We start from the raw sequence: 27709 nt of genomic DNA, 5'->3' as shown, positions 1-27709 counted from the left end.
ACTGTTCTGATTTACAATAAGGAATTCACTTAAATAACTAAAGTCAGATTTAATTGTATATAGTAGTGATCTCTATATATTGTACTGCCGAATTTACCTCCCTCAATTTTGAAAATCTATAACAAACTACATAAATTGAAAACACATAAATTCAATGAAATAAAAATTCTACATCCAATTAATTTCAAACTTTATTCAATCCCAATATACTGCAAGAGATTGAAAATTTATATGAAGGTAATTTTTAGCATTTCCCACATTTTGCACTGCATGACACTGCTTTGTGTGTAATGATTTGGGAAAAATACATGGAAAATCGAAATACATGTTTATGTATTTTACATGGAATCAGTTCCCGTCTTTACATTATATTGACATGTTTAACATACTTTAACTCACAAAGATGCCTCCTGAAATGTTTTGAAAAACTTCTGGTTGATTTCACATGAGCGGATGATTAGCAGTAGTCTTTTTGATATCATCTCGTGTGAAACAAAGCATTGTTTCTCTTCAAAAGATAGCGTGCCAATTAATCTGCACTTACGGTTGGTGCTCTGTACAAGACATTCCAACCCACCTCCACCTCGTCCGTAGGCGTTGTGTTGTAGAGCGGGATCTTAACATCTCTCATGAAGCGAGACTTCTCTTTTCTTTTCTTTTCTTTTCTTTTCTTTTCTTTTTTGTTTTCTTTCTTTTCTTTTCTTTTCCTTTTCTTTTCTTTCTTTTCTTTTCTTTTCTTTTTTTTCTTTTCTTTCTTTTCTTTTCCCTATCACTAACAAATAAGTTTAGCAGGAAACATAGAAGCATTCACACATACTCTTTCTTCCCCGGGGACATGGTGACGTGCACTTCACAATTCCATGTTTAATTTTCCTAAAGAGTACACCTAAACAGGGGCGGCGGAATTTGTGTGTGTGTGTGTGTGTGTGTGTGTGTGTGTGTGTGTGTGTGTGTGTGTGGTGTGTGTGTGTGTGTGTGCTGTGTTTCTAAGCGTGGGGGGGGGGGGAGGGCTCCTGGGCCGTGGTTTGGGATAGGGTCAATGGTCTATTTTTTCAATTATGTTTTTTCCCTTTTCCGGTTCCCCCATCCCCCCTCCAGCCCCTCTCCACTTCTGCGGCCCTGAAATGCTTGGACTACGGTTTGCATGAATAAATGTTTATTGCAAAATTAGCTTAGTCATCGCTGCATCAATCTTGCAATGTTGTTGTTTACTATTTTCCCTCTCCATCACGAGTAAATATGGAATGTGTTGAACAAAGTTGGTGTGATGTCGGAAAATGTGAGACTGTATATTGCAGGTGGCCTTTAATTTGTTTTTCACATTTTATTGACATGTTTAACATACTGTAACTCACCGAGATGCCTCTTGAAATGTTTTGAAAACTTCTGCTTGACTTCACATGAGCGGATGATTAGCAGTAGTCTTTTTGATATCATCTCATGTGAAACAAATCATTGTTTCTCTTCAAAAGATAGCGTGCCAATTAATCTGCACTTACGGTTGGTGCTCTGTAGACATTCCAACCCACCTCCACCTTGAGACATCCGTAGGCGTTGTGTTGTAGAGCGGGATCTTAACATCTCTCATGAAGCGAGACTTCTCTTTTCTTTTCTTTTGTTTTTTCTTTTCTTTTCTTTTCTTTTCTTTTCTTCTCCTTTTTTTTCTCTTTTCTTTCTTTTCTTTTCCCATCACTAACAAATAAGTTTAGCAGGAAACATAGAAGCATTCGCACATACTGTTTCTTCCCCGGGGACATGGTGATGTGCACTTCACAATTCCATGTTTAATTTTCCTAAAGAGTACACCTAAACAGGGGCGGCGGAATTTGTGTGTGTGTGTGTGTGTGTGTGTGTGTGTGTGTGTGTGTGTGTGTGTGTGTGTTTCTAAGCGTGGGGTTGGGGAGGGCTCCGTGGCCATGGTTTGGGCAAGGGTAAATGGTCGATATTTTAAATATGATTTTTCCCTTTTCCGGTTGCCCCATCCCCCCCCCCCCTCCCCAATTCTCCGGCCCTGAAATGCTTGGACTACGGTTTGCATGAATTGTTTATTGCAAAATCAGTTTAGTCATCGGTGCATCAATCTTGCAATGTTGTTGTGTACTATTTTCCATCTCTATCACGAGTAAATAGGGAATGTGTTGATCCTTTAAAGTTGGTGTGATGTCGGAAAATGTGAGGCTGTATTGCAGTTGGCCTTCAATTTGTTTTTCACATTATATTGACATGTTTAACATACTGTAACTCACCAAGATCAATGAAGATGCCTCTTGAAATGTTTGGAAAAACTTCTGCTTGATTTCACATGAGTGAATGATTAGCAGTAGTATTTTTGATATCATCTCGTGTGAAACAAAGCATTGTTTCTCTTCAAAAGATAGCGTGCTAATTAATCTATACACTTACTATTGATCTACACTTACGGTTGGTGCTCTGTACAAGACATTCCAACCCACCTCCACCTCGTCCGTAGGCGTTGTGGTGTAGAGCGGGATCTTAACATCTCTCATGAAGCGAGACTTCTCTTTTCTTTTCTTTTTCTTTTCTTTTCTTTTCTTTCTCTTTTCTTTTCTTTTCCTTTCTTTTCTTTTTTTTTAGTTTTCTTTTCTTTTCTTTTCTTTTCTTTTTTTTTCTTTTCTTTTCTTTTCTTTTCTTTTCTTTTCTTTTCTTTTCTTTTCTTTTCTTTTCCCCATCACTACCAAATAAGTTTAGCGGGAAACATAGAAGCATTCGCACATATTACTGTGTCTTCCCCGGGGACATGGTGATGTGCACTTCACAATTCCATGTTTAATTTTCCTAAAGAGTACACCTAAACAGGGGCGGCGGAATTTGTGTCTGTGCGTGTGTGTGTGTGTGCGTGTGTTTTCTAAGCGTGGGGGGGGGGGGGGGTGGGGAGGGTTCCGGGGCCGTGGTTTGGGCAAGGGTCAATGGTCGATTTTTTAATGATGTTTTTTCCCTTTTCCGGTTCCCCCATCCCCCCCCCCCCGCCCCTCCCCACTTCTGCGTCCCTGAAATGCTTGGACTACGGTTTGCATGCATTGGTTATTGCAAAAGCAGCTTAGTCATCTGGCAGGTTTTCGCAATGTCAGGAACCTTGTCTAACTGGTATTTTCATGCATTATGTTAGATGTGTTGGTAAACTACCTTATTTCGTACTTAATTTCGTACAGCCTGTTATCGGAAGCCCGTCTCTTTGCCTACTTATTTCATAAGCTAGTTGGGACACAATTTTTTTTTCCCGAGACCAAAGCCAAATAAATAGTTATATTACAATAGTTGTGCTACAATACAGAAATTAGTCGTAGGCCTGCAGGTTTTTTTTTTCTTTTATATGAATATTTGTTTCGATCAGTTCTTAATCATTTCCGATCTACATATTGATGATAAGAAATTACATTTCCTTGGAAACCTTCAATTCCTATTTCGTATAGCTTCCCTTCATGTTCATCTCTTTGTTCTTTTACAGGAGTAATGTCAGTAAAGAGTGACCCCCCCCCCCCCGACAGCTCAAGCTAGAACGTAATAGGTAGCAATATATTTTTATCTCTAATATAATCATTTTGTTATCGCAGTCTGAATTACTACAGTGAAATCCCGTTATAACGAGTTCGGTTATAACGAGGAACCGCTTATAACAAGGTCATCGCGTCCGTCCCGTTTTCCTTTGCGTGTAAACCTATGGCAGAACGAATCGGTTATAACGAGATTTCAGTTATAACGAGGACATTTTCGGTGTATTACGATAAAGAAAAACATAAGCAATTTGATCGGATATAACGAGGTTCCATTTCTTGACCTGCCGCTTTCAATCACGCCACGAACGAAACATTGAAAAGCGATTTCACGCTATCCCCGTTTTATTATGTATGTGTGAATGCAGTAACGCACTGCACAAGTGCCCGTCCCGTCTCGATCTCTACATGTACTATCTGAAGCGGGAAGACTCGTAAACAAACATGTTTCAGTCCTGCCGTTATCCTTCTTTACCGCCCATTATCAGTGACGAATAACCGAGTACCGTTCCTTCCATGTTAAACCACGTAACATAATCATAATCATTCCATTTTCTTTTTCGCGAGGTTCCATTTCCGCGACAAACGGAACATTGAAAACCAAATTTACGCTATCCATGTCTCTTTCCCGTTTTGCAGAGTAGTTCATGTTTTCTTCTAAACCACGCAATAAGACACAGAAATACTTTCCGATGTTCCTACTAAGTTATAGAATAAAATCATTCGATTTTGTTTTTCGCGAGATATACGCGTGCGTGATATTAGGTCAGACCACAGCGCAACGAGAGAAAAAAAAAAATACAACGCATTCAAAAACTCTTCATGTAGCGACACTCGTGGCCAAAATGGACAATAATATCAACATGCTTGTGTAATTCATCATTATATCCTTTCCATTTTTAGTTCCGACTTCCAATTGTTTTGCTGGCTAGTAACTATATATGAGTGTATAATATGATTAAAGCCGAAATAATTAATGAAATCATAGCGATCCCGCCGGGCGACAGTAGCGTAAGAATAGTTGAATAACGCATGCCAATCTACTTGAGTCGGTGTTTAGATAAAGAAACAAACACATTTAACAGTTTGAATAGATCTGGGATTGTTCATTATCATGTAACAAATGATTATATAAATATGAGTGTGTATGATTAAAACCGAAATAATTAATGAAATCATCGCGATCTCGCCAAGTGACAGTATAGCGTAAAAATAGTTGAATAGCGCATGTTAATCTACTTAATTGAGTTGGTGTTCAGAAAAAGAAACAAACGCATTTAACAGTTTGAATAGATCTGCGTTTGTTCATTATCATTTAACACTGCATTTCACAATGAAGAATTTCTTTCTTTCAGAATGGTCTATGAGCTACAGATTTGCGTAAAAGGATCACAACATTCCAAATTCAACCTTGTAGCTTATTTTTCAAGAACGGGTGTACAAAACGCAAAAAGATTTTTGGAAGAAAATAAAGAACACATTTTTAAATCCCTTCGGACGCAACGATCATACATTGTACATGATTACAGCGGAAATGATTCATGAAATCATCGCATTCCCGCTATGGGCACCAACAGCGTAACATACCTCGCAAGTTACGATAAACAACGCATGTATGTTACTCAATTTGCGCCGGTGTTTAGAAAAACTTATCAAACGTATTCTATACAATCTGATTTTGTTCATTGTCATTTTACGGTGCTCACTGTATTTCTCAAACGATCCGAAAAAAAAAAAAACATTCTTTCAGAATGGTTCGATACAAGAGGAAGAGATAGGTGAAAAAAGAATCACGAATATATGATCTTGCCGAGCAGGCCTGAGCTACTTCTCAGGAACATATTAATGTGAACTATTATGCGAAGAGATTTTTGGAAGAAAAGTAAAGAATTAACGCATTTCAACCCTTGCTTTTCCGTCTTTTTTATGTATCAATTCACAATGTTCCCTTTATTGTCTCAGTAATAACGATCCATAATTGTGTAATAACAACGCAAAGTATGTTCTTATAAGTTTGATTGACGGGTATGATTTCGTGCTTATGTTTTTCTTTGTTTTTGATGCGTACGGTTATAATGAGGTACCGGTTATAACAAGGTAATATCGCCGATCCCACGGACCTCGTTATAACGGGGTTTCACTGTATATACTCTTATAGAAAGGTGTTGGTAATACTGACTGTATGCCTTTGTTGCCTTTAACATGAAAAACAGACATATGTAAGTCCTGGAACAGCTGTAGCTCCTATTACCCGCCCTTTCCAGAAGCCAGCCCCTTAAAGAGAAGAGGGAGGGGAGCCTACATCCTTTCAAAGTCATGAAGCTCTTGTATAAAAAGTAATGCTTTCAGAAGAATCTGAACTAAACACTTCTGATAACACCTATAACAGAGATGCCAACTGTTACTGCAGGTTTAATGGAAAATATTGTTTTTCCCAAATTATATTACTACGCATCTCTACTGCGCAGAAAGGTAAAGATACTGTTCTTCACCAGAAAAACGCCCTTTTCAGCCCTCAGCAACTGCAATGCTATTTCCAAGGTTGCCTTCCCTGCTACAGTCGCTGTAGGCAAGCCATTTTTTTTAATTACCCCCTACGAACATAATGGGTTAACCCCCAAGTGACATTTAGGGTGACTTTATGAGACAAAGTTGATCTCAGATCACATGTAGTTTTAAGAAGGATTCAAGGTTTATTTGATGAAAATTGGTCTTGAAATGGCTGAGCTTTCAAAAACAGCAATCCTAATAAAATTGACAGGCCACGACTCTGACCACGATTTCTTTGTTTTACCTTGTTTTTTGATATCTCAGTCATTTCAAAAACGATTTTCATCAAATAAACTTTTGATTCCCCTTAGAATTGTGTGTGGTTTCTGAATATCTAGCAAAATGTTACAAGCTGAATCCTCACCTCAACCAGTACTGTACAGTCCCTTTGAACTGATTTTTTTTTAAACTGCTATTTAGCTTTAAACCAATATGGTGGCCATATTGGATTTTGCCAATATGGCCGCCTCAGAGGGTGCCCTTCTTGGCGCCCATCAAAAATCGAAATACTATGGTCTTGGCTACATGTGTGCCAAATTTGGTGCTTTTGGAAGAATTTGAGCCAAAAAGTCCCTTGTGCCCTCCACTATGTACAATATTGTTTCTTACAATTCTCTGTTCTTTTCCACTAGTGGAATAAAACACACCCATGCACATGCGGGGCGTCGATTTGGAGGAGAAGTGGGGTGCTGGTGGCAGGCGGCGGGGGCAGTTGATCCCCACCCCAATTATTCCTGAGATGTGGATAATTTTTTTTTTTTTTTGCCTTTGCTTTTTTTTTTTGAGAGAGAGAGAGAGAGAGAGAGAGAAAATTGCCCAAATTTTACACTCTGAAGTGTGCATCAGATTGCTGAAATTCAATTCTGAAAATGCAAAATCCCCCTTTTGTGAGAGGGGATATCTCCTTCCTATAGACTTCCTTCCATAGATGTAGCACGCTTTGGGGATTGATAATTTCCCTAACTCTATGAAAAGTGTGTTTACGAGATATTTTAATTTGAATTCTAAAGATGAAAAAGCTCTCCCGTATGCACGGGTGTCCATTTTGGAAGGCAAGAGGCAGTTGCCCCGCATCCCGAGAAAATAATTAATGGGGGGGGGGAGTGGTGTTGACATAAAATTTTGCCCCCAAGTATTTGCTGAGATGCGGATTTTATTTTATTTTTTTTTTTTTATAGAAAATTGTCCGAATATTTCACCTATACAGTAGTGTGCACCAGATCTTTGAATTTCAATTCTTAAAATGCAAAATTTCCTATGCATACTCCCTCCCCCACACCCTCTCCCGTTAGGTCCCCTTCCATACACTTAGTTCTTTTGAGATTAACCTTTTTTTTTTTCTTTTTTTTTTTTTTTACTATATCATAAAAAAGTATGCACCAGATGTGTCATTTCAGTTCCAACAAATTCAAAACTTCCCTCTTGTTTGAGGAAGGTATCCTCTTCCAATTGAGGGTCATCCCACGAGACCGACACCCACGAGTCGTACGGTCCACGAGACCGACATCAAAAATAGGTTCATGAGTCATACAGCCCATGAGTTCGACACTACGCACAAAAGGCTCACGAGACCGACACTAAGAAAAGAAGGTCCACTAGACCGACACTACGCAATAAAGACTCGCGAGATCGACAGCACGCAAACGAGGCTCTCGAGACCGACACTAGGCAAAGAAAGCCCACGAGACCGACACTAGGCAAAGAAGGCTCACGAGACCGACACAGTGCTGTCATACGACACTGGACGGACAGGATGAACAGCGCCATCTACATGTCAATTACAAATATGTACCTGTACAGGGTGTTCCATGAAGGGGAAAATTACATACTGGCAGGTGCAATTTCCTCACGCTATCGAGCGGGAGATTGTAACTAATTGAACAACACCATCTACTTATTATCAACGACATCAAGAATGTATCTCTACACGTGTGGCTTGTAGGGGGCAGTTCTGTCACGCTACGGGGAGCGATATTGTTACCATTTTTTTTAAATTAAATTGTCTTCTTCATGGGACCCCTCCCCCCCCCCCCCAACAAACAAAAAAAAAAACTATGAAAAAAATAAAAGAGGACAAGAACGATGTATATTTTAGATGCCATCGTGCTATTTTTAATAGGCTTTCCTATAGCTAGACGGTGGACATGATGTAAGTTTTTTTTTTTTCGCCCTTTTCTTTCTTGCTTCACTAGTTAAGCAGGCCTTATTGGATATCCTATCCGCCTGCTTATACCCGCCTGCTTAGAGTTCAATTTGTAGTTTTCTCTGTACTAACTATAATGTAAGACATTCAAAGGATGAAAACGTTGTATATATCGCATCGATTCGCCTCGATTTGTGGCTTGTGTTTGTAAGATTATTCTCCTCAAAACAGTACATTCTTCATGAAATAGAATAGCAGTTTAATTCATGGATGCATCTTCTTTCTCCGAATCCTTACCTTGATATTATAGACGATTACGTTATTTTCTGTGAATTTATACTAAATCAACACCTTTGCAGATGACCACTCCCCCTCCTATCATGTAAAGCAGGTGTGCACTGCAACATTCACCATTTTGTGAAATATTTTCTTGTAAACTTCATTTCACAGCTGGGTATTTTTCTAGTTGGTAGATCTGAATGTCCACATCATTTTATTTTTTCTTCTTAGTAGGTGTGTACCGTTATGTGTTTCGCGGACAGGAAAACGAGGGTGTTTTGGCATTTTCGAAATTAATGTGGAAAGATCTCATGCACACTTTTACTGAATGTTGTTTATTCTTTCACAAACACTCACACACACAAACACAATTAAAGATATTGAACAGTTCAGGGGTTGAGGGAGGGCAACTGAAGGGGTAATACCTTCGCAACTCTTCTTCTCCATCTCATATCTTCCTTATGCCATTATCAGGGCCCCATTTCATAAAGGTTGTTAGGATGGCAACTCTTGCTGGAATGGCAACTTCCCATAGCAACAGCTAATCAGGAGGCTAGATTCTTGTCGTTGTCATGACAATTTCCATTCCAGCAAGAGTTGCTTTCATATCAACTTTTTATGAAACGGGGCCCTGGACACCCTATCATACAACTAATTGGTCTATAGGTGGCGCTGTTCATCCTGTCGGTTTCGTGGGCCTTCTTTGCCTAGCGTCGGTCTCGTGAGCCTCTTTTGCGTAGTGTCGATCTCGTGAGCTTTGTTTGCGTGGTGTCGGTCTCTGAGCCTTTAAAGCGTAGTGTTGGTCTCGTGGGCTTTGTTTACGTATAGTGTCGGTCTCGTGAGCCTTTTGTGCGTAGTGTCGAACTCATGGGCTGTATAACTCGTGGGCTTGTTTTACTTGATGTCGAACTCGTGGGCTTTATTTACTTAGTGTCGAACTCGTGGGCTGTATAACCAGTGGGCTGTATGACATGTGAGCTGTATGACTTGTGGGCTGTATAACTCGTGGGTGTCGGTCTCGTGACGTGCACCCTTTCAATTTACAATTTACCCTTCCCCCTCGGTTTCTACCCATAGATTCAGTACGCTCCTTTTATTGATAATTTCCCATCTATATTCCGTTATAAATGTGTGTACAAGATTTTTATTTCCATAGCCCCCTCGCATGGGAGGAGTTGGGGGACAGCCCCTTTCATACCCTCCTCTCGCTATATCAGCATCCCCTCCATGCATCAATATAAGCATTATGGCTACACTTTTGGGGTGGACAATTTTTTCCCGAAATATTCCACCAAGAGTGGCACGAGATCATTGAATTGCAAACATTATTAACTATCGCAATATCAATATTATTCTCATATTTGACCTTGTGTGTTTTTCATAGGTCGAAGGTAATAGCTTGTTAATAAATAGGGCCTACCAATGCTCTCTAGAACATCATCATGTTTACCACTAATCAATGATGCCAAGCATCAATATTCTGATACTTGAGGTTATTGATCTCTCAAGGTCATCAGAGGTCAAAGATAGAAACCTGTCTGTGCTCTTTGGAATATATGAAGACAATTTAGTTATTAAAAAGAGATATGGTTGTTTTGTATACATCTTAACCAAGTTTATCATTAAATAATGACATCACATATCAATGTAATTATGATATTTTGAGGTCATTGACCTCTAAAGGTCACCAGACGTCAAAGGTAGAAACCTGCACTCCTAGAAAGAAAAGGGTAAATCAACATTGAGAGGCGAGGAGTGACAGCGTTTTTAAAATGTTGTAAACACCCTTTTATCCAGCTGAATCCAACAGTTAGATGTGCTAGATACAGCAAAAAAAGGAGTGAATACAGCATTTTTAAAACGCTGTCACTCTTCGCCCATTTTAAAACGCTGATTTATCCGTTTCTTTTTAAGAGTGTCTCTGCTCTTTGGAATGTGAAGACAATATTCATTGTAAAACAGATATGCTTGTTTTGTACATCTTAACCATCACTAATTACATTACAGATCAATATTTTTGAGGTCATTGACCTCTAAAGGTCATCAGAGAGCAAAGGTAGAAACCTGACAATGCTCTGTGGAACCGGAAGATAGTTTCTTTGTAGTACAAAATAATGCATATTTAGTGCATTGTAACCATATCTATCATTCACAAATGCCTCCAAACATCAATATTCTGATATTTAAAGTCCATTGGCCTCTGGAGGACTTCAGAGGTCAAATCAGACTTACCTTCCGATCTTAAAATGAATCTTATGGTATGTACTAACACTGGTGAAAGTTTCATGCTTTAGTCAAAATTTGCACAATTCTCATGATCTTGAGGGATTAACCGCTCTACTAACACGTCTTATGGCGCGTTTACACCGAGCACGGTACGGGGTGACGGGCCTGGTTTCTGCTATGTGATGGTGCGCCATAAGAAACCATGTCTGGTTCTGTTCAAAAGAATCAGTAATCCGGTACAAAATCACCCAAAATGTTATTCTTATGTCAAAATCAAGAGCAACAAAATCAACCCTAGAAGATTAATTTTGCAACAATAGTGATATTGTAACAGAACCAGACATTGTTCCTTCTGGCGCACCATAGCAAAAAAACAAAACAAACAAACAAACAAAAAAAAAAGGACCGTTGCCGTTACCGCGTTCGGTGTGAACGGGCCTTTGTTGTTATGAAGCACATTATATTCGCTCGAGGTATATTGTTTCTCAATCCCAGAGACTATAAAATGATATTCATTAAGCCCAACAATGTACTTATGTGTTGTCATACTCCAAGAACAATCACTTAAGTATGAGATTCAAGAGTTATTCAAAAGAGAATTGAAGCCACCTGCCCCAACTCCCCCCGACCTTTCTTCATAACCTAGTTTGATTCGAACTCATTTATATATATATATATATATATATATATATATATATATATATATATATATATATACGCAGTTTCTCCGGGTATAACAACGAATAAAACACAAGCCAGACATAATAAAACATAATACAAGCATCGTTAAAATCATGAGGGGATATAAAAGTCAATTTCAAGACACATGACTGTGTGCTATAGTTACTTTTACACAAGCAATAGACGAATGATGATGAAATTTAAAAGACTATAAAGATTTTTAAAAACGTGTGCACTATATCATGTGTAAATGAGATGAGCAGAATACAGGATACAGCAGTTAAAAGAAAGCTAAAGACAGAGGGGTCGTCCAGCAAAGTTACAGCCGGCGTCGTACAACCTGGCTATGCATGTTGTGATCAGAGAGCATAAATTATAATGGCAGGAGGAAAGCCTAAATTAATGGTAATCTACCTTTATAAATGGGAGCTGTCATGATATGACATATTTTGTATTTGTCACGTAATAATTTGTCTCCATGTAGCTCATGTAAGAAGTTGATGTTATCGCAATTAATGGTTACAAAAGAAGTGCAACTTTAAAGACAAAAGCGTGCATAGGATGACCAAATAAGGAGATTTTGCGATGCACAAGGAAAGTAAAAGACAGTGTTTTGGAATTAAATGTTTTTAGGATGAGTAGACCCTATGTGACGTCAAGATACGAGAAAAGGGTATCCCTGATAGTATGCCTCATATCTGGAATGTGGATGTCATTCACGACGTCAAACACAAGTTTCTAGCTGGGTCAAAACAGGACCATTTCGTTCAAAGAAATCCTGGTTTCCGTGGACAGGAAGTGATGACGTCAAGCGGAGGCTTGACCAATGCAAAATGAGATACTCAGGAAAGTTTTTACAGGCAGAAAACTCAGCCAATAAGAAAAGGGGGCAGGAGTTCTGTAAAAACTTTCCAGGAAGTCACTTCATTTAACTTATTTTACATGGAGACCTATGGTCCAACAAATGTATAAATATGCAATGTTTAGCGCAAAATTCAGATGCCATACTTTGCGTAACACTCAGGAGCAGGCTACGTTACTTCGAGATTGCGAAGTTAGAGAGTAGCAGAATGTTAATTGGAATCAGTGTGATTCAGGGATTGTTGCATTTCGGCTTGGACGGCCTGACCGTCCAGAAGAGAATCTAGGAGGATTCGAGTTTAAACACCAACAACTGTTGTAAGTACACAACCATTTAATTGAAAGTTGTTTGTAATTCTTAATTCCCGATATGGCACTGTATGTGTGAAGTTTGTATGTCAAACCGAATTTTAATTGCACTGTGGAAGAAATAGAACCCAGAACAAAGCTTAGATTTTAATGGGCTGATTTATCATCCCTTACTCAACGTTGAAAGATAATGATACATTGTAAAACATTATAGTGGAAATTATGTGTGGTCAATGAGAGGGAATCATAAATGTGTTTTGTGAAAGCCTTATGACTAGAATCAAGAATAACAAAGGACCACAAATTATAAGGGAGGTATTATGTTATCAAATTAACAGGGTGTTTAGGGTTCCAGAGAGGACCAAGTTTAGGGTTCCAGAGAGTACCAAAGTTTGGGGTTCCGACAAGGATCGAAGTTGGGAAGCGAACGATCAGAAAGGGGAGACGACCCGCTACTTCAGGCAGGGCATCGTCGACAGCCTAGAGCAACCAAGCACGGAGCTTCTAGAATTAACAACCGAGCAGAATAACCAAGCTCAAGATCAAGTCAAATTGGATATCTGTATTCAAATTTGTACTGTTATCATTAAGCTTGTAAACCATCACAACTTTGAGACCAGTATGATAAATATCATTGATTGTTACATTGTAAGAAAACTGTGTGATTGGCTACTTATTTCGAGGCACATGAGTTGCGCAAGTCGGAAGAGTTGATTGAATGAATGGTCTGCTGACAATCTGCTGCATTTGGAGAAAGTCAACCTTTGACTATATAGAAAAGATGCCAGTCGCAGGGAGGAAAGTCCCCCAGTGACAAGAGCATTCTTCCCCCATCCATTGTATCTCCCTCTTCTTTCCCCCTCCAACAAAGGGCAAAAACAAAAGCAAGAACACGACACAAGAATCGACATCCACATTATCGCTATCATAATGGGACAAAGCAAAGACAACAACATTAAGTTGTTATCATCATGACTCTTTTCTTCCTGAGATGAATAATGAAACACGTGTTTTAATCTTCCCCGCTCAGCGCAAAAAGCATCTAGAGATTTTGGATGTGAACTGTTTTGTGGAAACTACTGCTCGTCTTCATACTGTCTACCTTGACTTGAGTGACTCTATAGGTCCCCTTTTTAGATTTGATAGTTGATTTGTTTTTCTTGTAACTGGCAGAATTAATGGGTGATCCTCCTTCAAGAGATTGCTTGAAGTCTGCTCTGGTTCACAAAACTGGCAGGGCAGAAAAAATATTCATACACTATCAAGCGTTACGCCTGTTTATAAAGAGAGCTGCCTGAGCATAAACTGTGATATACGGTTACCATTTGACGGTGAGCCTAAAAGGTTTCACGAAGAAATGGGCAACCTGCCTTAATGAAGTGAATGGTGTTTAAATAATCAGATGCAATCATTATTTCAATAGCAGATGTGCTGTCCCCAAGGTGACGAGATATAGTCATGTGAGTCTTCCTATCCAATCAGATTCTTGCACTTTTCTTTTGCACGACTTGTCAAGGCGACGCTTGTTGTGGGCAATTGAGGGCGTTCTACGATATTATATATTAGTGCAGTACATAAACGCTATAGTCTCTTAATGTTAAAGGGACTGTACAGTACTGCTTGAGGTGGGGATTCGTGTTTTGAACATTCCTAAGTGAGATAATGAGAAACCTCTTATGAAATATGAAAGAGAATGTAATTTTAAGAAGGATTCAACGTTTATTTGATGAAAATTGGTTTTAAAATGGCCGAGATATCCAAAAAAAAAACACACACACACACACACACACACACACACACAGACACACACAAAAAAAACACACGATAATAATGAAAGGCGATAGGCCACGCCTTTTATTAGGATCTCTTTGTTTCACCTTGTTTTTGGATATCTCGGCCATTTCAAAACCGATTTTCATCAAATAAACCTTTGATACCCAAGTAGAATTGCATGCTCTTTGACATCTCATAGAGTTGTTTCTGAATATCTCGCAAAAAACGTTAAAAGCTAAATCCTCACCTCAACCAGAAGTGTAGACATCCTTTGATATAAAAGTGCCAGAGTCATTCATGCACGGAGTATGACCAACCCGGTTTCAATGGGGTACAACATGATATCTTTTCAATGCTTGCCTAACAAAGCATCATGCCGTCATATTGGGACCCACTGGAGCAGAGATGGCCATAGAAGCTTTGCGTGAAGGTCGCATGCGTGAAGGTCGCACTGGTGGATGCATACATAGGGCGGTGACACACTTGCTCCTGCGACAATATTGCTCCCGTCTTATTTTCTCCAGGGACTTAAGGTTAAGATTAGGGTTGTGATAGGATTTTAGGTTTAGTTTGATGTGAGGAATGGTATTAGGGTTAGGGTTTTGTATGTGGGTAGAATTTATGTTTGGCTTAGCGTGAAGATATTTGAAGAGCTTGCTTCCAATAGGCGCTAAATCCATCATCTACCAATAGATTTAGCGCCTTTTGGTTGAAAGCTCTTAATTTCATGGTAGCAATAGTCGCATGTGCAAAGGTCATTTAACCATGCTGGCCAGCTACATCTGTAATCTAATATATTTCCAATAATTAGAATCCAGTTAAAATTCAATCATTATAGATTTATAGATTTCTGTTATGTGGGGCAAGCTTCGAGCAAACTTTTTGGCTGTCAGGATCAACCCATCAATTTTATTTTATCTCATGTGTATTTTTCATCCGACGTCCAAACCCACATCTGATTCATTTGATGCTAATCGAATGTACGAGGTAACCTTCAATTTAATTTTGGTTTGATTTGATTTATTCATTCACAATTCAGATACAGCTATTGTATCACTTACAATAATATGATCATTAGCAGCAGCTTCAGCTTCATTCATGGGAAAGGAAAGAAGGAAATGTGCAGTGGACAGAAATTATCACGATCTCGATGTTTTAAGAGACCCAGGGCATACCAGGCAAACGAGTTTTTCTTCTTATTTGTAAAAAAAAAATAAACAATCTTCAACATTTCATAACTTCCTAATCTTTGATCCGATTTTGATGAAAATATCATTTGTTGTGCCTGCACCCTGTTTTTCTTCTTGCAAATTAGTTATTTTTCATTTCTTACGTTTTATTTGTCCCTGAAGTAGCGGTATAAAGAACAACTAATGGAGTCTTAACCTTACTTATTACTAATGCGCAGAAAGATAATCTATCCCATTTCAGAGGGCGCTATAGATGGTGCACGACAAGTGGGTGAAATGCATTATTTAAGATTAGGTAAAGTCAAAGACTGAAAGCAGAAGTAAAGTCATGGAATGATGTGGTTGTTTGTTTGTTAGTGTGTTCGTTTTCATGTTGTTCGGAACCTAATTCATGGATGTCTTTTTTTTTTCCTTTTTCTTTTTGAATAGCACGAAATACCTGATTATGTTGATAGAGCTTTTTATCAGGCGGAGCTGATAACGTATAAGTGACCAATGCATTTGCCATGGGCCCACTATTAACTGCATAATAATCAAATGTCTAATAACTTCTCAAATTTGAATTGATGTACAATGAACAATGTTGTGAGAAGAAATTTCCGGACCGGTCTTTGCATGCCAAATTTTGTAGCTTCCGGGCATCCAAGAGCCATTTAACCATATACGCACCTTTTGATTCCCGGAAAAGCACAACGTGCGCTCCTTTCACATCTAATGATGCCGGCCATCAAAGTAATTACATTTGAATTTGTCTTTGCAGGGTGAGAAGGCCTTTCTATTGTCTAACAAACTAACGTGATTGATGATACAACCTCGCCATTTTGACAGACGAACCGCTGCTTGTACGATTGAGCTTGATGTTAAAGGACAAGTTCACCGTCATAGACCTGTGGATTGAGTGAATGCAGCAATAGAAGACATCAGTGAAAGTTTGAGGAAAATTGGACATTTGTTCCAAAGTTATGAATTTTTGAAGTTTCTACTCAGTCACTGCTGGATGAGGAGACTACTACAGCTTGTGATATCCCATTTTTGAGATTCTGAGGCTGCCATCACTATACATCAAGCATGTGCTTAAAGACGGCAGGCTCCTGCATGTTTTTTCTTCCTCTTTATTCTGAAAAAGTGTATCCTCGATTCCTTTGATCTCATTGTTATGTTTGTACCTTAAAGATTGTGATTATGATACTATGGATGTAATATTGTTTGTTTGTTTTTTTCTATTCTGTTGCCAGATACACGTGTTGTCATTTTTTTCAATATGTGATTTCCTTGAAAAAAAATGCAGAAATAAAATCGAACTGAACTGAACTGAACATGACTGTGTAGAACGATATAAAGAAAATATAAAGAAAATTCAAGATATTTCCACTTTTCTCGCATAATAGAGAAGACTTAACTTGACTCTTTCAAAAGGTATGAGGGGATAATATCACCCTTACATGCGTCATTGACAGTTCAAAGAAATTAGCACCTTTTTCCAAGAAAAAAAAAAAATGTGAAATTCTCTATGTATTTTCTCTATATCGTTCTACGCATTTGACATCATACACTGTACTATAGTCTTCTCATCCAGCAGTGACTGCCCAGATACTTTAAAAATTCATAACTAATTTGAACGGTTTCTGCGATTTTCCCCCAAGCTTTCACTGTCTGGTGTGTGCTACTAGTATTAATGCATTCACCCATACAATCCACATGTATAAGACGGTGGACTTGTCCTTTAATATGCAGATAAACATCATCGGGGCACAACGCACACATCACTTAATCGCACGCCCTCTCTCTGCACTGCTGTTTACTATGACTCAGTGGGTGGCAAAACTTATAACCGGAGGGCCAAACCCCAAAAAGTCGCTTACTTAACGAGTGAGTTGCACTCTCTCTACAAACTAAGTAGACCATGCTTATTTTCAAGTTTTTATTGTAACAAACAACATTCCACTGGTCTACCTCAAAAAAATTGTTGCGAAAGCCTCCAAATCCAAGATGGCGTCCATGATGGCCGCCATATTTACTGAATTTGTTATTTGCAAGATAGAATTTGATTGAAACATCAGACTTCAACAAATTTGATGTCATATAAAAGAAAAGAAAATTATCTACAAGTTGATACCATTTTTGTGGGTTATTGTGATCACTGGATTGAGATTTTAAGGAAAAAACACTCATTTTTTGATATTTTTCTGAAAAAAGGAAAATCGTTAAAATGCTTGATTCAGCATAAATCAAAGAAAGACCGAAGGATTATCTTGAAACGTTTCAAGAATTTTGTTTGACATATAATTAATATTTGGAGAAAATTAGGGGACAGTACCATTTTCGGTTTAGGAGTTATAATGTCTCAAACTTGAAAACTCACTACGTAAAAATGGCCACTTTAGTTGTGACAAGATCTTGTTGGTTGTGAAAAAAGCCTGCGCGCGCCAAGACTACTACACGCACCTCTGGCAGTGCCAGTGGTGCGTGTAGTAGTCTTGGCAAACGCAGACTTTTTCTTTGACAAACAAGGGTTTGTACCTGCAAACTAACTTTTCATACCAAGTGGTAGCTCAGGTGACGCTGATTGCTATCATTTCAAAGTAGATTGTTCTGAAGCAGATGAAATGAAGCAAAAAATATCTTTCAAATAGAGGTAGAAGCTTGAAACACTAACATTGCTATAGAAAGTTTAAAACAAAATTTGAATCAATCACTCAAAAAATTCAAGATTGCAGGCCATCAGAGCTGACATAGTGTATTGCGCCAAAGTAAATGTATCATTTTGATTTTGATACAATTTTGTCTGTTTTGCTGTCTATTTATATGGTTTTTATATATTCTGAACATTTTAATGGTATTTCAAACCATCTTAGGCATTTATGGAGACATTTTTCAGAATGCACCATGAATATTTCTCTAAAAAGTAAAAAAACAAATAAAATTAAAAATGTTTATGAAAACCATGCAGAAATTAACATCTTTCCCATGATATAATCAATATTTGGAGAAAATTAGGGGTCAGTATTGTATTTGGTTCAGGAGGTATAGTGTCTCAAACTTGAAATCCAATTTTACATATTATTTGCACGCATCTATTCCCAAAGACGTCACAGAGGGTCAAATCCAAGATCGTGCTTACTTTTCGAGTTCCACTCTCTCTATAAACAAGACCATACATAATATTAAGTATACTAAGCAATGTTCCGTAAGTACACCTCAGTAGATTTGTTGCAAAAACCTCCAAAGTACAGATGCGGTCCAATAGGGAAGCCATTTTTATTGAATTTAACATTTCAAACATAAAATTTGATAGAGACATTGGATTGCAACAAATTTGATGTCATATGAAGGAGAGCAAAACTTCATAAAAGTTGATACCACTTTAGCTGTGTATTGTGATAAATTGGGGGGGGGGTGTTTGCTTCTCTTTTTTGGGGGGGGGGAGGGAATACATATTTCATATTGTTTTGAAAAAAGGAAGAAATGTAAAAATGCATGATTTAATATTTATCAAAGAAGAACTGAAGAATTGTTTTGAAACCTGCGATTGAGATTGAGATTTACTGAGATTGAGACATAATTCATATTTCTGGAATTATAGGTAATATCATAGACTGTTGACAAGTTAACATCTAAAACTTGAAAAAATATATTTATGCATTATAAATTTTGCATACAATGTGTTTACATGGTCACATGCAATATTGTTATGATTTAGTGACTTGCAAGTACCTGCAAACTAACTTTTCATGCCAAGTGGTGTATAGGTGTCGCTATACTGTAGCATTTCATCATAGTAGATTGTTCTGAGGCAGATAAGATTGAACAGAAAGTATTTTCCAAAAAGAGATAGGAGCTTGGATTTGGCACAAATTTTGCCATTGTGTAATATTTAGCGATAAAAATAGCATCCACACAAAATTCAAGATGGCGGTAATTAATCAAGGTTGTCGTTCAAGGCATTATTTACCATTAGTGCACGTAAAACAAAAACCCAGCTTTACTTATAATGCCTCAAACTAGTTCTAAACTGTGACTTAGGGATAGAACAACTAATGCACAAACTTAAATCAGTAAAATTAATGCTAAATATTGTTAGATATACTAAATAGATCTGATAGGAATGTTTTTTTTTTTTTATATATACTAAGTTGTTAACAGTTATCATGGTTATGGTTTCTTGGAAAGAAATGGTGATATCTCCGTATGGTTTAGGCTTTATTATATTTTTTTTTTTACATGGTAGAATGTTTTGTGATACAACTAACCTGCACATATAAATCGAATGTGATATTTATCCCAATGGTAAACAATACCTTTAGTGTGTTTCGTGAAAGTTAAATCTCAACTTATATACTGTAACTTATAATTTGATATATTTTTTAAATCTTCTTATATTGCTGTCTATTACATGTTTCTATACATCCGAACGATATTGTACTAGTGTAAACCATATTGAGGGTCTTTTTTTTTGGGGGGGGGGGTGGAGCTCATTCCAGTGTTTGGGTAAGGCCCAATCTTTGATAAAAAAGAAATGTTTCTGTATCAAAGATATGCTTTTTTACATGTATGTTACTCTGCTGTTGTAGAAACGTGAATGATGATGGTATAATATGTGTAATAATGTCTGATCCGCAGATGTCCTTGAAAGCCCTTCTGATCCGAACCCCCCCCCCCCCCCAAAAAAAAAAAAAAAAAAAAATCCGACATGGCGGCAATTTCTCAACTTTGCTCTTAAATGTGTTGTGCGAAATTACTTTTCAGTATATTGTTTGAATAAAATTGTCCAAATTTATTATTCGTGCTGTATATTCACATTTACAAATAAACATGCTGAAACTGTATTTACTGTTATCAGATTTTCTTACATTGTTTTTAGGCTGATTTCATGTGGGTTATAGTGTCACAATTGATCTGAACTTATGCCATTGGTATGTCTAGATGCTTTCCCATATTAGATATAAGGATCTCTCGAGAGTGAAAATGTTCATTTTCATTCATTTTAGAGTGACCTCGTGGATCATTCGAAGAGTGACGAGTGATCCCTAAGGCAGTGCTCGAAACTAACGGTGGTTCGGTGGCCCAGGGCCACCAAAAACGCAAGTCGGGCCAACAAAATGTCAGAAATGAAGAATTTGGTGACTTGATCGGGCCAACGAAAAAGGTCGGATATTTGCCTTTGGGCCACCAAAAATAAAAGTTAGTGTGGGACCCTGCCTAAGGTCACTCTAAAATGAGTGAAAATGAACATTTTCACTCAAAAGTCACTCCAATTTCACTCTAAATTCACCGTTTTCTGTTATTCACTCCTCACATCAAAAGTAAAAACTTCCACTCGATTTGTTTTTTCTTTTTCGGAGAGTAGAATATCACTGGTTTTAAAAATATGTCCATAAAAACCTAAGACGGTTTAAGATAGCGCAACAGACAAAATTGTATCAAAATCGAAATAATACGTTTAATTTGGCGCAATACACTATGTCAACTTTGATGGCTGTCATCTTGATTTTTTTTTTTTTTTTTTTTTAGCGGTTGATCTAAATTCTGTCTACAACAAGATTGATGCCAAGTTTCAAGCTATTACCTCTATTTGATTTTTTTTTTTTTTTGGCTTCATCTCATCTGCTTCAGAACAATCTACTTTGAAATAATAGCGATCAGTATCACCTGAGCTACCACTTGGTATGAAAAGTTAGTTTGCAGGCACAAACCCTTGTTTGTCAAAGAAAAAGTCTGCATTTACCAAGACTACTATACGCACCATTGGCACTGCTACAAGTGCCAGTGCCAGTGGTGCGTGTAGTAGTCTTAGCGCGCGCAGACTTTTTTTATGACCAACAAGGTCTTGGTCACATCTAAAGTGGCCATTTTTACGTAGTGAGTTTTCAAGTTTGAGACATTATAACTCCTGAACCGAAAATGGTATTGTCCCTTAATTTTCTACAAATATTAATTATATGTCAAACAAAATTCTTGAAACGTTTCAAGATAATCCTTCAGTCTTTCTTTGATTTATGCTGAATCAAGCATTTTCATGATTTTCCTTTTTTCAGAAAAATATAAAAAAATAAGTGTTTTTTCCTTAAAATCTCAATCCAATGATCACAATAACCCACAAAAATGGTATCAACTTGTAGATAATTGTATTCTCTTTCATATGACATCAAATTTGTTGAAGTCTGATGTTTCAATCAAATTCTATCTTGCAAATAGCAAATTCAGTAAATATGGCGGCCATCTTGGACGCCATCTTGGATTTGGAGGCTTTCGCAACAAATTTTTTGAGGTAGACCAGTGGAATGTTGTTTGTTACAATAAAAACTTGAAAATAAGCATGGTCTACTTAGTTTGTAGAGAGAGTGCAACTCGACCTCTGTTTTTAGCTTTTGGCCCCCCGGTTATTATAGTTTATCTAATTTGTGCAGAAATACCTGGGCACAGTCACACTCATATAATTATATGCTTGTGACGAATGTCCGTTGCATTTCAAATCATTTTCTTAAAAACTGTATTAAAAGTATCTATTCTGATGGTGTACCTTCAATCTGACATTGCTTTATAAATTATCTTTACTTCGTGTACTTTTCATAGTTTTATTTTCTATGGACTGTAATAATATTGTACTGCACACACTGTATACGCATTATGTACATTGATGCATATAATCCATAAAATTATGTCGACGATTTAAAATGTTTGTTTATTTATTTATGTATTCTTTTATAAGTAGGGTAGTTCCATTCAGAGCCACAAAGGCGTACTCTTGCAAGGGAGCTCCAAGATTCAAGAGTCAAGATTCAAGATTCAAGATTCAGGTTCCGTGTCAATATAATAGTTATCTTACAAAGTGTGGACAATCAGAAACAAAAGCAAGACGAACATATTATTATTTAATATGATACAGTGTACTAAAAGTTGTGATTTTTTTTATACTGTATCGACAGTGGAATGAAAAAGAAAAACTGAAATGAACTGAGCTGAAGGTTAAACTTGATAGCATGTATCTACAGCCTTTATCGATCTCATTATTATATGACGCTGGTTTACCATCAGAAAAAAAAAAGAAACAAAACGAGATGTACTTTACACCCTCTATTCTACAGCCTAAATCATAGAGCTACAAGATCTCCTATGTAGCTCCATGACTAAATGGAAACACTGCTAGATTGCTTTGAGAAGAGAGCATGGACAGTTTGTTTTTGAGTATAATTATATGCGGATTAGCTCCGTGTTTGGGTTCTTCTTGTTGTTGCTGCTGCTGCTTCTGCTGCTGTAATGCTCCTGCTGTTGTTTCTGCTTCCATCAATTCATTTAGCGAAGTGATCGATAGGAACAGAGAAGAGAAAAGAGCCCAACAATTTGTGGTAATATTTTGTTAATAATATAGTAGAATGGTTTTAAAGGACATCCTCGCCCGAACAGCCCCAAAAGTAATTTCCGGACTTCGCGCTCTGTGCATGCAGTGCGTTTAAATTCTGTAATCATGACGGTCGTGTAACATCGCTGGCAGCCAAACTGCTCCTTTATTTAAGGTGTTTACGATCAAATCCATCATCAAACATTGCTGCTGTCTGGTTCCGTAAGTTTCTCTCAACAGAGAACGAATGTCAGTCTATTATCAATTTTAATGGCCAGATAGCCTAGTTGAGGCAAAGTTTGTCCAAAGGCGGCATTACTCTAGTAGGCCCTACCAGTCACTATGGCAATAAACACTCTTTGAGGTAATAATCTACACTGAGTAAAACGGTTAGAGTTAATGGTTAAACGCACACAGCTTTGAATACTAGTAGACCATTGTGATCCCTTAATTTCTTTTATATCTTAAACTCATATACTTTTTAATTCAATAGGAATCTATATTCGTGGCTCCTTGTGAATGCTCAATGCAAGTATCACAGTATTGTGGGAGGAGATGTGGGTTACACGCCCCGTCCAACAATGAGAGCATGTGATTAGCAGGTAGTGATATACCACCTGGCAATTCTCTCTGTGTTTCATCAATTGAGTGTTGTCATGGAAACGGTCGTTCTGATGACCAAACGCTCTGCTCTTTTCAGTGATGAAGTGAAACAAGAGTCATTAATAAGTAAAAAATTGATTTCGAAAATGTGTCCAGCACAAGTAGGGATAACGATCAGGGATACCAACCCTGTTGAAAGGGGTTTGTTAATGGATCAAAAACTTACAATATTAACGTCCAATAAAATGAATGGCTGGCAAGGCAAGTGACCAAAATCAATTAATGAAAACGAACAAAGAAAAAAAAGAATGAATATATATTTCCACCAACAATACACCTGCTCTAGAACACCAAGAGTTAATAAAAAGTTTACAAAGAGATGTTTCCGCTTTTCTTCTAAAACAAAAGAAATAATAATATGCAAAAATTGATTGATTACTGTGAACCTAGTTTAAAGGACATGGATGCAATAGAGAAGGGAACGGAATAGTAAGAAAGAAAAGATTGAGAATTTACAATAGCGCGCATCGTTCACATGTTCTTCGTTGACCGGGATTCGTTGAAAACACAATATCCCTCCCTGCGAACACCTCTCTTTCTATCACTAATCATAGGAGACATCTTTGAAATATTCTAATGTATTCAAGTGTCAGACACGCTTCCTGCGAAAAGGTTCTTCCTGCGAAAAGGTTATCCTTAAACTGTAAGGTTTGCCTAAAGTCGAGTCAGAGGGTTTGACCGGTTGAACAGCAACGCAACTGATGCAGAATAGCGTAAAAACATTTAAAAAAAAAAAACAACGTGGACGCTTCGTCTTTGTGATTACTAAAACAGAATGTCGCTATAAAAGAACGGCGACGTTATACTTCCGAAGGCAAACTATCTAGGCTACTCGTGTCATTGTCATGATTGTCTCATTACAGCATACGCCATTGCTAATGATGACACTGAGTTTAAAATGCAACTGGCGTAAATTCAATGGATCTTCATAGAGAAAAACACATGCGACGCTATTATGTGGGAACCATTAGCCCTTTTGTGTGGTGCCGCCCAAATTGTAGCTGAGAGCCCTTTTTAATAGAGAGCTATACTGTGACGAAAGAGAAAAACAGAAAGAGAGAGAAAAAATATGTAGGGGGCAGAGAGAAATAGACTGATAAAGAAATAGGAGAGGGAGAGAAAACAAAAGATAGATTGAAAAAGAGGATTAGGGAAAGACGAAGGGAACTTATGTGTAGTTCTGGGTTTTTGTTCTTTTTTACATAATTATGTTTCTTCTTGAGGGAGAGGGTGCATGTGGGTACAGAGTGTGTATAATTATGTTGCTGATGGCAAAATAATTGAGATTCAATGTGATATATACATATACATATATATGTTATTTATATATATATATATAATATAAAATCATTATGTACATGTATAATATGTAATATATACATTATATGAATATTATATAGATACATATGTGATATATACATTATATAAATATTATATGTATATATATATATATATATATATATATATGTATAATATTTCTTTGTCATTTCATCTGTCTGCGTTATGTGTATATTGAGAGCTTTAACGCAAAAATAAATAAATGCCGTTTTATTATTTAAAGTTAGGTCATCATCAAATATAATCAGATCGTTGTGGGGTAAAGGCCTGGGGCAGATAAATTAAGAAGGGAACGAGTCACTAAAAATGAACGTATTAGGCCTATGTCAACCGACTATTCCCCTGATCTCTTATCTTGTCTGCGACACGCCCTCTAGGGGGCGCTAATGTAGATTACTTTCGGCAACACGTTTACACTTTTACACCTTCGACAGTGTTCCTCCAAGGAGGTACTAGGCGAGCTCGCCTAGTACCTCCTTGGTTCCTCTGGTCTCATGTGGAGTTAGAGTAAGTTGTTTTGTTTTGTTTTTTGTGTGTGTGTTTTTTTTTTTGGGGGGGGGTTAGGTCTAGATATGAGAAATACCATTTTTTTTTTCTGCAACATAAGCAACATATTTGGCATTCTAGTAGTAGGCCCTAAATGTAAACCAACATAGGCTGAACTTTGTGTTTTGAAATTTTCCAAATGTCCCAACAGAATTACGTCCACCAGAAGTCGTTGAATTTCAAGACACTTTAGTTTGGATATGTAAAAGCTCTTCCCCCCCCCCCCCCATCCGCTCGGTAGAAAAATCTACCTATATTTCCAATCTTGAATACCCCTCCCCCCCCCCCTTAAGAAAAAAAATCCTGGATCATATAACTGTTACCTAATCAATTTGATACCAACTAGGGTGTTAGTTAAATTGATAAAGCCGATTTTTAATGGGTTAAAGGTATAATTTACCATTTGCAGATGAAACAAAAAAAAACAACAACAATTACAATGGAGGATGTTTTGTCATACAACTGACCTATCCACACATATGTATCCCAAGCAGGGGTGTATCCAGGATTTTTTTTTTTTTTTCTGGGGGGTCGTAATCACAATTTTTGGACCTTTACCTGTGCGAGGGAGTGGAGCGACCGAGCGGGGGGAGGGTTTGGGAGCCTGGGGGTGTCCCACGGTAGGGAGTTTTTGAATTTTATATCTTAAAATGGGGCCATTTGGTGCATACAAAAGTGACTTTTTCAGCATACTTAAAAAAAAAAAAACATTTATGTTAAAATTGGTGATAAAACCTGTGTTGGTCACTTACAAGTTCGTCAATCGGTAAGTTTAAAACTGCATAAGTGCATTTAGAAAAAGTTGCTGACTAGATAACCTTACACTTTCCTAAAGTACATAGACCCCCGGGTAAAAAGCCCTCGAAAAACAAAAATTGTCTTTTACAAAAAGTGGACCTTTTGAAAATTTGCATACACCCATGAAAAGTGACATCGTGAACATTGTTTATTTTACATCACTGCTCCCAAAGGTAAATAGGACCTTTAATCAGAGCCAAGAACCCCATTCAATAAGTCGTCGTTGATATTTGAAAAAAAAAAATGAAAAAAAAAAATCATCTGTGCCTATTTCGAGCATCAAATAGGCACAAAAGATATATTTTTTTTTTTTTTTTTTTTTTTGAATGTCAAAAATCGGTTTTATCAATGTACTTCTAGTAACTGACCCCCTTGGTATCAAATCGATTGTAGCGCCCTCTGTTATGAATTTGCCTCCACCTGACCGCCATGTGTGTGCCACTGATCTGATCAGTGGTGTGTGCGCCACAGAAAATCTGTGGTGTGCGCTATGTGTACACAGACATTCTCTCGCCAAGAAGTAGCCGTGCTCCATCGCGTGCCACCACGCACTCGCGCCGCGGCGCTCCCGTGCCAGCCGCCCAGTAACTCGTTGTCTGCTGCTTAGCTGATGTAGACACTATTCAATTAATGTCGTTTGCTTCAAGATGTTCCTATTTGCTGTGAGACAAATGTAGATAATCCTATCAAAGCGAAAGTGAGTATTCGTGAATAGATTGACATTTTCGAGCTCTGCTGGGCTGGAACCATTACAGTTAATAATCCACGGCACAATAATGTGGACATGTTGCCTAAAACCTAAATCAAGTCCTTCACGGTGCTGTGCCTGTGGCGAGCCGCACCGCCGAACACGAGCTGACGAGCGGCTGGCTGGGTCTGGCGTGTGCTCGCAGCGGAGGTAGCGGGTCAAGCTCTTCTTCTTCCAGTCTGGTACAGTCTGCCTCTAGCGCATTACTAGTATCGTACCTTACCTTGTGCTTGTCAAGTGCTGGGTGTACAGTATGCAGGTAAAAATCCTCTACAATTTTCGATGTGCAGCTAAAAACAAGACGAAAGCTCATCCATCGGAGCTTTACAAGTTGCACCTCCTTCTTGAAGATCTCCAGAGGTGCAGCTAATGGTGGAAGGAGGTGGTAGCTAAGGGAGTTCCACAGCCGAATAGCATCTGGGTAGAACATGGACTGAAATAGTGAGTTCTGGCAAATGGAACCTGAGCTGAAGCTTTTGTGGGTTTCCATTGGTTGACGGTCCTGCAACTGGTATGAAGTAGGTGACTGGAATGGAAGATCTACCAGATCATGAAGAATGCTGTACATCACGTATTTCATGTTGTTTTGAACGTTAACTCCCAAGTACTTTGCAGTTTCTGTGACTTGTAGATGCTCTCCATGAATGAAGTATGGAAAGGAGGTTCTGGATGATGCTCTTTTATTGGAGATATGCATGACCTGGCACTTTCATGGGTGAAGTTGCATTAGCCAGTGTGCCTCCCATTCTTGAA

This window comes from Diadema setosum, chromosome 21, assembly GCF_964275005.1.
Source record: "Diadema setosum chromosome 21, eeDiaSeto1, whole genome shotgun sequence".
Lineage (NCBI taxonomy): Eukaryota > Metazoa > Echinodermata > Echinoidea > Diadematoida > Diadematidae > Diadema > Diadema setosum.
Note: the sequence above shows the minus strand (reverse complement) of the source record.